The sequence below is a fragment of the Galeopterus variegatus genome, unplaced genomic scaffold (genome assembly GCF_000696425.1).
Source record: "Galeopterus variegatus unplaced genomic scaffold, G_variegatus-3.0.2 Scaffold5488, whole genome shotgun sequence".
Classification (NCBI taxonomy): domain Eukaryota; kingdom Metazoa; phylum Chordata; class Mammalia; order Dermoptera; family Cynocephalidae; genus Galeopterus; species Galeopterus variegatus.
Window position 1 is genome coordinate 114,534 of NW_007731599.1, and position 11,293 is coordinate 125,826.

General features: G+C 47.8%; 1 protein-coding gene across 2 annotated transcripts in view; it reads right to left on the bottom strand.

Moving 5' to 3' along the window:
* The window catches only part of SCAMP5 (secretory carrier membrane protein 5), a 21,734-nt gene extending 12,401 nt beyond the window's left edge, over nt 1-9,333 (bottom strand). Inside the window, exon 1 of one of the 2 annotated variants that reach the window (XM_008589498.1) lies at nt 9,252-9,333. The gene's annotated coding sequence lies outside the window, so the exon portion shown is untranslated. Of the gene's footprint in view, nt 1-8,782; nt 8,803-9,251 lie in introns of those variants that run through there. The other variant, XM_008589499.1, reaches the window with a different exon arrangement.
* Between the last annotated feature and the right edge of the window lie 1,960 nt (nt 9,334-11,293).

Here is an 11,293-nt window from a genome sequence, read left to right on the forward strand (position 1 = left end):
GAGGGTTGCGATCCCGTTGCCGGTCCCGGTCCGGTCCGGGCGCGACACTGAGGGTTGCGATCCGTTGCTGGTCACGAAAAAAGACAAAAAAAAGGAAAATAAAATAAAATAAAATAAGAAATTGGAGAAAAATACAAACAATACCAGTATGGATTATAACACAATGAATGAAAAGAATGCACAAGTTCACAAAAATATACAAAAGAAAGGGAGAGGAAGAAGGGAAATTCTAATATACAAGAAATGATAGAATCTTTAAAAATTACCATCCTGCAACCCCTGCATAAGAACTAATACAGGAAAGGATCATCAATGGCAACTAAAACCATTGTTTGAAAGACTGCTAAAGAGTCACACAGTCTGAGTGTCCCCCTGCCCCTGACTACTTATTAATCACAACAGAGAAAAGGTTACTTCTTTTTTTTTTTTAAAAAGATGACCGGTAAGGGGATCTTAACCCTTGACTTGGTGTTGTCAGCACCACGCTCACCCAGTGAGCAAACCGGCCATCCCTATATGGGATCCGAACCCGTGGCCTTGGTGTTGTCAGCACCACACTCTCCCGAGTGAGCCACGGGCCGGCCCAGAAAAGGTTACTTCTACAATGAGAGGATCTGGCAGACCAAGTGATCAAACTTCGCATTCTGATAATGGAATGAAAGGACATTATGTGCTTCCTGATGTGATACACATAGAAGGACAGGAGATCATCTATGTAATACTGTTGCCATAAATTTTAATCTGAAAATAATTATGAAAAATTAAAAAAAAAAAACCAATCTGATAAATCCAGATTGTGGGAAAGTCTACAAGACAAATGTTAATGTCATGAAAGACAAAAATTGGTATGGGGACACATCTAAATTAAGGAGACTACGCTGGATGGTTAGCTCAGTTGGTTAGAGTTTGCAGTACTATAACACAAAGGTCAAGGGTTCAGATCCCCGTACTAGCCAGCTGCCAAAAAAAATAAATAAATAAAAATAAAATAAAGGCGACTGAAGAGAAATGCAATGGGTAATCCTTTAGTGGCTCCTGGATTTTTGGAGATCACAGCTATAATGGACAACTAGAGAAATTTGAACACAGACCACATAGTAGATACTGTTGTTCAATGTTAAATTTCTTGGGTACTGAGGTTATGTATGTCTTTGTTCTTAGGAGATATATGCGGAAGTGTTTAGAAGCAGTGTCTGATCAGCAACTTACTTTCAAATAGTTCTGCAAAAAATTTTATTTATCCAGTACATATATAGATAAAACAAATCCTGCAAAATGTTAACAACTGATGAATCTAAGCGAAGGATATACAGGTGTTCATTGCACTATTCTTTAAACTTTTCCATAGCTTTGAAAATTTTCAAAGTAAGAAGTTGGGGGGAAATATGTATATTTGTTTCTGGTAATACACGCACAAAGAATCTCCACAAGGATATCAAGAAAAAAATAATTGTGGCTCCCTGGGGGACAAATGAATTGAATGGACATGGAGTAAGTGAAAGGAAGAATTTTTATTATATATCTTTATTCTGTTTTCATATAATCCCAGACACCATGGATTTTTTTTTTTTCCTTTTTGTCTTTTTTTACTGACCGGTAACGGGATCGCAACTTTCGGTGTCGCGCCCGCACCGTGCTCAGCCAGTGAGCGGGAACCGGTCTCCACATGGGATCCGAACCCTCAGCGGGAGCGCCTCCACTCTCCCAAGCGGCGCACTCTCCAGTGCGCCACCAGGCTGGCCCAAGACACCATTGATTTTAAGGTAGATCATTATTTAATTTACCCAAAGAAAGAAAAAAACACCATCGACTTGTTTTTTTTGTTTGTTTGTTTGTTTGTTTTTAAAGATGACCGGTATCTTTTTTTTTTTTTTTCTTAAAAGATGACCGGTAAGGGGATCTCAACCCTTGACTTGGTGTTGTCAGCACCACGCTCAGCCAGTGAGCTAACCGGCCATCCCTATATAGGATCCAAACCCGTGGCCTTGGTGTTATCAGCACCGCACTCTCCCGAGTGAGCCATGGGCTGGCCCAACACCATCAACTTGTAATGGTAAGGTGCTAGGGATCTTAAGACACAGACATTACAATGTTTTCAGAAATATCAAAATGTTCATCTTAGAATTGATAAAATGTGGGACATCTTTTTGGGTTTTTTTGTTCTTTTGTTTATTTCATAGCTGGCCAGTACAGGGACTGAACCCTGGACGTTGGTGTTATCAGCACCACCTCTAACCAAATGAGCTAACTGGCTAGCCCTGGGACATTTTTTTTTTTTTTTTTTTTTTTTTTAAAAGATGACCGGTAAGGGGATCTCAACCCTTGGCTTGGTGTTGTCAGCCCCCCGCTCACCCAGTGAGCGAACCGGCCATCCCTATATAGGATCCGAACCCTTGGCCTTGGTGTTATCAGCACCGCACTCTCCCGAGTGAGCCACTGGCCGGCCTGGGACATCTTTTTGAATTATGAATTATGTAAATGTATTACCTGTTCAAACAAATAAATCGGGGGGGGGGGTCACACAGAAGAAGATGAGCTGGCAAACAATGAGAAGGAGCAGCTGATGAGGCAGGAGGAAAACCAAGAGAGCATGGAGTATCCAAAGCCAGGAGTAGAGAGTGGACAGACAAGACAGATGCCACTGAGCAGTCCAGTGTAAGAAGTACAGGACTGAAAATTGTTCATTACACTCAGCAGCACCGAGTCATCTGTGACCCCAGCAAGAACTATTTTGGTGGCAACAGCAGCAGTCAAATTAGAGCAGACTGAAAAGGTAAACTGAGAGCAGGTATAGACAGCTCTTTGAAGAAGCCTGGCTAAGAGGAAAATAGAGACAGGGGACTACCTGGGTGGGATATAGAGTCCAGGGAGGGCTGTGGCTGGGGGTTAAGTTGGAAATAAGCTACAAACGCAGAGAAAAGTTGCAATTACAGTAGAGCCAGAGGTTAACTAATAGAGAAAGTCCCTGAAAAGGGGAGACACAGAGGCTCCTGTGCAAGAAGATGAACAGGGAAGGAGAACAGGATGCAAGTGGATGCAAGCAGGTTTGAGGCCCTGGAATGGACAGTGAGAGAATCCCATGTGTCTGCCTCAATTTTCTCTGGGATACAGAAGACAAGCTGGAGTTGAGAGGCAGGAAGTAAAAGTTGGGAACCCAACAAAATCAACCAGCAATTACAACACAGCCTAAGTGCTCTGGGAGAGCGGATACAGAACGCTGTGGAACACGGAGGAACGCCTCCCTGGTCTGGCTTAGAAGAGCCAGGGAAAGCTTCATAGAGGAGGCGATATGAGAGCTGAATCCCGAAGGATGAATAAGAATTAGCCAGAGAAAGAGTGAGTCAGGAAAGTAGGTGTGAAGATCGGAAGAGGCTTAGCATTGCATATTCAAGGAACATAAAGAGGCAGAGTGAGGATGAAGCTCAAAGTGGAAGGAAGGAAGGAAAGGCAAAAATAAGATAAGAAAGGTGGATACGGGGCCGTGTTACCCTGGCCTCGAAGGCCATGGGCTGGATTTGGACTCTATCCTCAGAGCCACAGGAGCCACCGAAGGATACTATTATTCTTCTTCTTTTAAAAAAATATAACCTCTGGGGCCGGCCTGTGGCTCACTTGGGAGAGCATGGTGCTGACAACACCAAGTCAAGGGTTAAGATCCCCTTACCAGTCATCTTATCAAATAAACAAACAAACAAACAAATAAATAAATAAAATATAACCTTAAAGGTTTTGTTTGTTTTTTGTCTTTTTTCGTGACCAGTAAGGGGATCGCAACCTTTGGTGTGGTGTCGCCCACACCGCGCTCAGCCAGTGAGCGCACTGGCCATTCCTATATAGGATCCGAACCCGCGGCGGGAGCGTCACTGCGCTCCCAGTGCTGCACTCTCCCAAGTGCTCCACGGGCTCGGCCCGTTGTTTGTTTTTTGGCAGCTGGCTGGTGCGGGGATCTGGACACTTGACCTTGGTGTTATCAACACTGCACTCTAACCAACTGAGCTAACTGGCCAGCCCAGTTTTTTTTAATAAGATAAAAATATGTTGCTTTTTTAGCTATGTATAAAAATATCTGCAAGTTAAAAAAAAAAATCAAGGTGCATAAAATAGAAAAGTCTTTTCAAAATCCACCTTCTCACAGGCCACCCCTTTAACAGTCTGACCTTCAGGTTTTGGAGGATGGTGTATTAGTCTGTTTCTGCTGCTTATAACAAAATATCTGAAACTGGGTAGTGTATAAGGAAAAGAGGTTTATTTCTTACAGTCTCAGAGACCAGGAAGTCCAAAGTACAGGGAAAACATCTGGTGAGGACCTTCTTCTTGGTGGGAACTCTTCACAGAATCCCAGGGTGACCAGGGTATCACGTGGCGAGAATGGGCTAAGAGAAATAACCTGCTCATTCACTCTCCTTATAAAGTCAACAAAAACATGCCCATGACCACCCAATAAACCAATTCATTTAGCCATGAATGGATCAATCTGTTCACTAAGGCCCATCTTTCAAATAACATAATTGGATTTCCCACCCTCTTAACACTGTTACAATTGGGGTCAAGTTTCTAGTACATGAACTTTGGGGGGACACATCTAATGCACAGCAGAGGCTTTTTTCTTTCTTTCTTTCTTTTGGCAGCTGGACTGTACAAGGATCCAAACTCTTGACTTTGGTGTTATCAACACTGCACTCTAACCAACTACACTAACCAGTCAGCCCCCTTGTTTTTCATTTTTAACGTGTATATAAGCATACATGACAAAAATGAAATCATTCTATACATGCTGTTGTATAACCTGTTTTTTCCACTCAACAATGTCTCACAAAAATTTTTTTTGATCTATCTCAGTCTTTTTAGTGACTGGTCAACTGGGTTAATAATGTCCATGGAGCAGTCAGGTGTAACACAGGCTGATTTACCAATTAAGACATCACGACTTCAAGGAGGTGAAGGTAGAAACCAAGCTGCAAAGAAATTAGGAAAATATGGGGGAAAAGAGGAAGGGACACATATAACAAACTAGTTTCTCAAAAAGCTTGGCTGAAATTTTAATATATACACACAAGATATCAGTGACAACATTGAAACACCATACACCAAAAGATTAATAGTAGTTGTCTCTTGATAATGAGATAAATTACTTGTTTTCTTTCTTTTTATCTTTATTTTCTAAAATTTCTACAATGACCATCTACCCTTTTGTAGTAAGACAAAGTTATAGGTTTAAAATGGCAGCCTCTAGAGGAGGACACGGCGTTAGAAAGGTTTTTCCGGGATAGGAGACTTGAGCATACTTATAAGCTGGGAGGAAGTTGTTAAGGAAAACAGCAGAGAGGCTGAAGGTATTATAAAGGGGGAAATAACTGAGGATGATGGTACCTTGGGAGACAAGAAGGGTTGGCATCGATAGCACAGAACAGACAAATCAGACTAGAAACCTCCTTCTACAGGGCTTCAAGAGAAGTGGGGAAACATAGGTGTGGTTCCACCTTCCACATATACACCCCAACCACTCTCTATGTGAGTAAAGAGCTTTGGGAGAGTAGTCCAGTTTGGAATACTGAAATACATTCCAGTCATTGGAATAGGGAGCTGATAGGAACAGGGAAAAGGGTTTCTAGAAGTGATAGAGGGACAGTAGAGACTGGAGACCCAGCACAGAAGCAGACGGAATCAGACTGCCCTGGTATGTGATGGTCTCCCAGAAGCTTTCCACATTCTGAGTACAGAATTCAGAATTGGGGAGTCTGCTGCTGGGGTGGGACACACAGGCCAAGTGGCACAGTAGTTGAGGGCCTGGAGCCCAGGAAGGATGCAGAAGGGGCAATACTTATGGGACAGATAAAATGGAGGTGTCAGAGAACTAGAGGTCTCCTTGTGGTAACACAGCAGTAAAGCAGAACTTGGACTGTGGTCAGAGAAGGATACTGGAGTTTAAGGTTTCAGAGTTGGCCACATGCCAATGATAACAAGACACAGGTGTGGCTGGTAGAAAGGGTGGCTGCTAGAGGCACTGCCTCCCAAGAGGCAATGACATGTACATGGGAGACTGTGGTCCAGCACTAAAGTCCTCCATGAAAACAAGGAAAAGAAGTGGGGGGAGGGGAGGCAATAACTAGATTATACAAGCCTCAAAGGAGGAGACTCTTCCCTAACCCTGACTCCAGCCTGACCCCTGTCCCTGGTCCTAGGCAGTCCATCAAAGGTATGCCCAAGGTTACAGAGAAGTCAGTGTAGCAAAGCATCGATGATTCAGAGCAGGAGAAGCCAGAGCACAGGGCAAAGCTACCCTAGTTGTATATAAAGGTTAGAGCAGAATTTAGGGCTTGAAAGTGCTATAGAAGGTCGGAGTCAGAAATGGAAGGCTCCAGGCTTCTCTGCCCTTATTTCAGGGATAGTCTTTCTACTTGGGGAAGGGGGCCAGACAGAAATCACTGGCCTCTACAAACCAAAGTTCTTCAACTGAAAAACAGAAGTAGCAATTGCTCTTCAATTGAGAGTCTTTCTTAAGGCAGGGGGAAGAGGGGAGTCATGCTACATCTCCCCCCAAAGATGCCTAAGGAAACACCTCTTCAGATATCAGTAAGATATAGAGTGCATCTTGTAACACTAAGGTCATGGGTTTGGTTCCCCTTACTAGCCAGCTGCAAAAAAATAAAAAATATCTCCCCCCAAAGATGCCTAAGGAAACACCTCTTCAGATATCAGTAAGATATAGAGTGCAGCTTGTAACACTAAGGTCATGGGTTTGGTTCCCCTTACTAGCCAGCTGCAAAAAAATAAAAAATAAAAAAGATATCAGTAAGAGAGCAAATACTACCTGAATTTTATTCAAGAAACCTTGACTATAATTTATTCCACTCCTTATTATGAAGCTAAGTGGACAGAAGCTCAGAAGCTCACACAGTGGAGAGAGTGAGGTCCGTGGCAGACATAAGGGAGTGAAGCCTGGCCTCAGATCATGCCATAGTCCTAAGGCTAGTTCCAGTGCTCCCTGTTCACAAGCAAAAGCCCCTCATCCCTAGCACAGAAATGGTCATTTTCTTTCTGCTAAGATGGAAGTTTCCCCCTCCTACTACATTTCTGGTCTTATCCACTTCCAGCTCTGAAATCCCAGAACTATGAATCATCCTCAGAAAACAGCACTCTCCTGGCCATGCTACCACTGTCCTGGTGATGACTCTTCAGTAGCCTCCTACGGATCCTGTGCCCAGCATTCAAGACTTTGAGCCAAACAGCTCCAAACCTCCCTCCCTGCCACCCTTTACTTCTCCACCACAGGCTGGCTTGCTTCCTTCACACCCAGCTTCATGCAGGAGATAAGGTCTAGCCACCCCCTCTGCTTCCAGTGCCCCTACAATGGCGGACCTTTCAGCTCCTCTAAGTCTCACATCCCACCTTTTCTGGGAAGCCTTTCCAGAAATCCCTGCTCTGCAACCCACTGCATAAATTCTGAACCGTCATTGGGCACTAAGTACTCACTCATTCTCATCCAAGTGTCTTTCCCAATCCCTCTCAGATGGAGTTTCCAGGAGGGACCCAGCACAGAGCATAGTTAATCCATCTTCTTGCTTAAGACTTGGGCACCCTCCCAAGGGGTAAGAGTGGGGCAATTGATGCCCTCCCCCAATCAGGCTAAGCCCACAGCTTCTATCAACCCCACTCTACCACACTTCCTCCAGGAAACCTTCAGAGACTCCAGACTGGCAGCAGAGAAGGAAGTGCATGCTGTGGAGGAAATGCTGTGGGGAGGGGGCAGGGACAGGGAGAGCCAAGGAGAGGGAAGAAGAGGGAGGGGGGAGGAAAGGAAAAGCGAGAGGAAGAAGAACTGGGAGAGATGCTTTAAACTAGAACAAGGAGCTTCCTCAAGGGACGTCACTACTTAGTGCTATTATTTCATTCCTAGAGAAAGTTGCTGGCAAAGGGACGCCCAGAGAGGGGAATCAACTTGTTCAGAGGCGGCTATCCAGGGAGAGGGTTAAAGAAACAGCCACGCAGAGCACAAGGCCTCTATCCAGAACTACCATCCCAGGACCCACTAACTCTCCATGGGGTTTGCTAAACCTAAGACCCTCTTTCTGTGGTCCATTCACCAGAGACATTATTCTCTCAGCTGTGGAAACTTTGCCCTCATGCTTACCAAGCTCGGATCAAACCTAAACTAGCAAGACCTGCATAGCCCCAACAAAATCTCTCTGCCAGTCCTGCCTCTGCAAGAACCATCTCCCTCTTTCAGAGCCCTGCCCCGTGGAGGCAGAACGGTAGGGCACAGGTTGCAAAATTCTTCAGGCTGCTCCACCCCGTGGGCACAGTCACATGGCTGAGTTCACAGGCCGAGCCCCCCAACAGCTATGCGTAATTCCGACGTCCAAGCCTTTGTCTATATCATTCCCCTGGAATGCCCTCTTGCCTCTCCTCCCCCCCAAATCTCAGCTCCTCCATAAAGTCTCCTATTCACTGGCTCTTGCCTCCCTTTCTCCCTATGTCCATTGGAAAGTCTGCCAGGCCCTCGCTGATCTTCCCATCGGGACGCTGGGACATTACGGGTTTAAATGGCCTGTGGTGGCGAATTCTCGGTCCGTCTCACTTGGGTCCCCCCGACCAGGAGCTCTCCGAGGCAGGGACAGGGATCGGTTCCCAAATACCTAACCTCCATCCTCGTGACCGACTCCTGCCAGCTTTGGAATGAGCTGCATCTGGCGCCCGCAACTCGCCACCCAAAGCCCTGGTGGAGTCCAGGCCCAAGCCAGTGCACCCATCCGTCCGCAACCCTGAGGCGGCTCGGACCCACCGTCCAAAGGTCGGCCGCCCCGGGGAGGTGAAGCGGGGTACAACCTGGGTTCACTTGCAGGCGCCTGTTGTGAGGAAGGACCCAAAGGAGGCCACAGCCACCCGCTTCCAGTCGCCCTCATCCCCCGCCGCGTGCGCCATCCCCAGGGGGAGGAGGCCAGTTTCCAGGGAACGCCAGGTGGGGATGGGGGGAATGGAGGACCCAGAATCCAGGAGTCTGACGTCACCCAAGTCCCAGGTTCCCTCTGCGGGAGCTGAGGACGGGAATGATGGGGAGAAGGGGCCTGGGGAAGCCCCGAGCGCTCTTCTCCCGCCCCAAACACGAAGGTCACCTCGACTCCCCACCTCTCCAACAGCTCAGCCTACTCCATGCATTCGAAGGTGAGCGTAGGGGAGTACAAAGCGGGAGCAGGTGACCCCCGCTTCCTAGCAAGGCCCGCCTCCTCGCAGCCCTCAGCCCCGGGACTCACCAGCCGCAGCCGCTCGGCTGTCGAAAGGCCGCTGCGCTGCGCTGCGCTGCGCGGGGCTGCGATGCATAGAGCGATGCACCGAGCTATGCGGCGCGGAGCCGGCCCGGAGCCGCTCCGGGGCTGGGGGCGGGGAGCGCGCGTGCGCCTGGGGCCCGCTCCTCGCGCGCCCGCGCCTCCACCTTCTGCAGCAGCCGCTCTCGCGAGACTCCCGCTCCACTCCTAGGGCCGCTCCTCCTGCGATCGCGAGAGGGAAGGCGCTGCAGCTCCTGCACCTTGCCGGAGCTGTCCGAGGTGCTACTTCCCCGACCCTGACCGGATCAGGTGGTCGGCGAGCATCTCGGGAAGAAATCATGGCGAGTACGTGGAAGGCAAAGTACCAGAAATGGGAGCCTGGCACTAGCAGTCAGAGCCTCAGCCTCCAAATCTGCAAACTGGGAGGATAACCTCCTAATGCTGATCCCGGAGGCCTCCGGGACGTGCCAGAAAGGAGGAGTGAGAAAGAGCTTTGTGAGCAGTAGAGTGGAGTGACTGATGAAGGTCTTTCAGCCCCACAGGCTCAGGGTGACAGAGAGAGGACAGAGGACAGAAGATCAGGGATGAGACACGTACAGACAGAGACAAGACATAGAAAGACATGGACACAAAGATCCTCGGAAAGGGCCGGCCCGGTGGCGTACTCGGTAGAGGGCGGTGCTCCCGCCGAGGGTTCGGATCCCATATAGAGACCGGTCCGCTCACTGGCTGAGCGCGGTGCGGGCGCGACACCGAGGGTTGCGATCCCGTTACAGGTCACAAAAAAGTACAAAAAGAAAAAAAAATGATCCTCGGAAAGACAGACAGTGAAAAACAAGAGAGAAGAGCCACGAACACAGAGACATAGAAGCACAGAGAAACAGATACTGAGACACAGGGAGATCAAGACTTGGAGAGAAAAAAGACATGGAAAGATAAGAGAAGCAAGGGAGCATGACGAAGGGAGAAAGAGACAAGAAATAGGGACCGACAAGATACATAAGCAATAGAAGGAGAGAGAAAAAGGCTTAGACAAGGAAAGAGACACAGAAAAAAGAATGAAAGAGACAGTGATATGCAAAGATGAACACCAAAAGGGAGAAGGACCAGGGTAAATGTTTAAAAACCCAGAATTTCAGAGGGTTGAGATAGACCCACTTGGAGAGGTGAGGCCGAGAGTGGAAGACAGGCTTTTTATTGTGAGTTGTGTTTACATAGTAAAACTCCTGTGGGATCCCCTTAGCCAGGGCCTGTTCTGCCAGCCAATTGCTTTTTCCCCCTATGTATCCTCCCACTCCCACCCCCTACCCACCCCATCCTGGGCCTGGGAAGGGGCCTCTGTGGGTGGGAGACACTGCAGGGATTCTTTGCCCAGAATAAGAGCCCATTGTCTGGCTCTGGCCTGCCAGGAATGGAGGCCTCACTCCCACAGCTGGGATGAAAAGGGGATGGGAGTGAGAAAAGGGCAGACAAGAACTAGTGCAGGAGCCTCAGGGTCTGGGAAGAGCTGAGCAGGAAGCATAATCTGGCCACCAGGCCAACCAGGAAGAAAGAGTCCTGGGCTACAAGGCAGGACAACCAGACTCTCTGTTGGTCCTGTCCCTGGTTCACCCACATGGTCTGCTCTCTATCGTTGCTGTAATGCAAGCCTAGGCTGATTTACAGAGCTGTGGGGAGGAGCCAGTGAGATGACAAATGGGAACCTGCAGAGGTCATTAAGCATGGCTCCTACAGGAAGGATGTTGGGAGTCCATGTGAGCCTCAGGAAAGATATAGGGGTTTGCATGGACCTTTAGGAGAGGGGTCTGAGGTCCACATTGAGGTCTACAGGGAGATGTCAGGGATCCACATGGAATTTACAGGAGATATCTTGAGGCTCATGTGAGTCCTACAGGGGAAATGTTGGGGTTCCCATCTGATGACCATAGACAAATATTCCCCAAACAGGAAAATCAGAAGGGCTTCCTATTTGGCAAACAACTGAGGTTGGAAATGTCAGATCAGCTAGTCCAGCTCCCTCACCACCCAGG